This window comes from Enhydra lutris, unplaced genomic scaffold (assembly GCF_002288905.1).
Source record: "Enhydra lutris kenyoni isolate GAN:26980312 unplaced genomic scaffold, ASM228890v2 scaffoldscaffold19, whole genome shotgun sequence".
NCBI classification, from domain to species: Eukaryota; Metazoa; Chordata; class Mammalia; order Carnivora; family Mustelidae; genus Enhydra; species Enhydra lutris.
The window spans coordinates 2,612,722-2,616,058 of NW_019154103.1; positions in this window are offsets into that span (position 1 = coordinate 2,612,722).

Here is a 3,337-nt window from a genome sequence, read left to right on the forward strand (position 1 = left end):
GAGGAAGTCTGGAGTCTACTTTCAGAGAGTTTGGTAGAAGAGGAGTGCAGCTACATGCACGGAGGGGTGCAGTGTGTGTGATCAGATAGTAGCAGCTGGTGGACCTAGTGTAGGATAGACTGTGGTAGTGACCTTTCTGTGGGCTTTCAATTTTCCGAAAGAAAAAAAAATTTCGGGCCTCTGAGTTTAAGCCTTCGAGACATTGAACTATGTCCTATGCACTTTCTGGTGATGTTTCCCAGGGACTCTCTCCATGTGTGTGTTTATCCTCCCTATGGCAGGCAGAGAGTGCAGAGAGGAGAAAAAAGAAGCTCATGAAGACTCCCAAGTTCCCAGCTGGCAAGTGTTATGTCTGCAGTTTCTCTGGCCCAGTATTTCTGGAAGTGTAGTCTGTGAACCACTGGTGAGCCTACATGATATTGGGCCTGCCCCAGACCTGCAGGAACTCTGGAGGTGGGCCTCAAGAATCAGAATTATAGCAAGTACCCTGTAATTCTTTGGCATTGAGAAGCCTTGACTGTTTCATCAGGGAGCTGTTTCATGCACTGTTGTTCCACCAAATGTGTAGTGTGGCCTCTGACACAGATCTCTGACTCAAATGCATTTAATTCCTAAAAGAATCACAGCTTTCGCCTCTCCTCTTCCTGTACCTGATGTCATTCCCCCAATATGATTATTCAGAACATTGATTGTCATGTTTAAATAGAACAACAGTGAGTCAAGATTTTATATTAACTAGGAGGAGGACATATTAACTCTATACCATCCACTGCAATTGATGAAACTAGTGTCTAAAGGTGATAAGATATGGGACACTTAAGCTTTGATGGGGGTTGAGGAATGCACAAGCAGAGAGAACATACTGGAGGTGTGGAATTATATCTGAGCCTGTTGGCACACCAAAGTTGGGGAGGGCCCTCATAAGCTGGGGACATGAGAGGGCTCAGCGTTTTGAAAGGGAGTGGCATCTTGAGAGAGTTAAGAGGGAGGAAGGGGTGCCAAGGGTGGGGCAGAGGTCCTGGGAAAATTTGTGTACAGACTTTTGATGGAATTATAAAAACCTCTTTTCCAGTTTAGGAATGGTTCTTGGAAAGAAGAAAAGTTCTTAATACGCTATTTCCAAGTTATTGGGTCCATAAAGATGTGTTCTTGGTTGTGGATTGTGGTTGTGGCTACTGAAATGTCACCCTTAGCCATTAACACTGGAATGCCTCCTAACGTAATGCCTCTTCGGCCTCTTGGAAGAGAGCATCACTCCCCCAACCCAATCAGGAACATGTGGGATTGAATGAAAAGCTAATCAAAGGTGAAATACCATTTCTATACATTTTGCTGCTCACTTATGATGGGTGAGTTCCATGGGGAAGAAGAAGAAGAGGGAATGAAGTAGATATGGGGTGTCTTCAGGGGCTTAATGAAAGTTCTACCGTTGATTGTGGTGGTGGCTGTACAACCCTGTGGACATAGTAAAAACCATTCAGCTGTGCCCTTTAAATGAGCAAATTTTATGGTATGTAAACTATATCTCAGTAAAGCTGTAACATAATTTTAAAAGTCACTGGAAACACATCTAGGTTTGCAAAGAACGGAACATTCTTTGTGAATTATAATGTGACTCTCTGGCCAAACATGGACAACTATGCATCAGACAAACTAAGGACACATTGTAGGAAGCTTATCATCCAAGATGGAAGAAAAGTAATTAAGAAACTTTTCAAGAAGTATAGATAAAAATGATGAAAATAAGAAGATCTGTTTCTTTTGCATCACCTACCCATTACTTCTGTATTTTTTAAGTAGGTAAAGTAACCAGAGGGAGTAGAAAAAGGAGGTGAGAATGTGGGCATATTTTAGTTAAAATTTCATTTGTTATTATTTTTTAAAGATTCTATTTATTTTTTTGACAGAGAGAGACCCAGCGAGAGAGGGAACACAAGCAGGAGGAGTGGGAGAGGGAGAAGCAGGCTCCTGCCGACAGGGAGCCCGATGTAGGGCTCAATCTCAGGATCCTAGGATCATGAACTTGAGCCAAAGTCAGAGGGTTAATGACTGAGCCACCCAGGCACCCCTCATTTATTATTTTTCTTAAGGGCACAGTGTATCTCAAGAGCTGACACTGAGATGATGTGGGTGGTTTGAGATGAGTGGGATTGCTCCTGTACTGTTGTTATAATAATTGAATTTTCAGAAACAGAAATTCATAGGCAACCATGATTGTTAGCCTGTATTCCTTGCTGCCAGTTAATGTTTTAAGAATCTGAAAACCCTCTGTGTTGGTTTGTTTGTGTTTGTAGGGCTCACAGACAGTAGTGTCTTTTCTTTAAGCCTATCACCCAAACACTTCAGGATTTGGAAGGTAGGAGAAGGGAGTAGAAGAAGAACAAAGTGTTATTATGAAGTAGTGAACCTAGTGGCCTAACAAGCCTCAGAAATTGGAATAAGTGTTGAGCAACCCTAGCTTCATCTGATGCCCCTCGGTGAAGAACAGGGGCCAGTTGGGGTATGCAGCCTAGGCATCTGGGTCAGGATGTCCCATTTCTCAGGGCTAGGCATGTGGAGCTGAGAGAACCATGGGGTGCCTTGGGAGAAACCAAAGCAAAAGTCAGGCAGACTATTCAAGCTATTTGCCCATCAGAAGAGGCCAGGCCAAGAGGGAGAATCAAATACGTAGGCTCTGGAAAGAAACTGCTTGAGAAAAGAGGGTTGAATCAGGAATTGGAAATGGAGCTAAGAGGCAATTTCAGTGATCAGGTGGGATGAAGAGGGGAAAAGAAGGGGAAAGAACTGTTAATGGCACTGCCTCTTCCTTGTTCCATCACAACTCTTACAAGGGCTGAGTCAAAGAATTATGGATGGAATCAAGTAGTTCCATCCACGAGTTAGGCAGTCAGGAAAACCTCCAAGGGGAAGAGTATTGATGTTTAAGGACCTCCAGAGTGGTTGCCAGATTGATTGCTAAACCACCCTTACTACCAAAAAGTTCTTCCTTACATTAAAATGCACAGTTGCTGCGAGTAAAACCCATTTCTCACCTTGGCCACTTACTGGCTGGGCATCAACACACAGCTGGTGAAGGTGTGAGAAGCCATAGGCTCTCTAAGGGTTAGTCTCCTCATTTGTAAAATTGGCATAAGGGTCTGTAAGGGTCTGCCTTACAGGGTTATTGGAGAGATTGAATGAGCTGAGATTTATAAAGCATATAGATTAGACCTTGGCACAGGGTATGCGTTGCTTTCAGCATTAGAATCAGTCCTAGTGTTAGTGTTTCTCTTGTTCTTAGTACTACTGAGACACATATCCTGCCCTAAAAAAAAAAAAAAAAAAAAAAAAAAAAAAG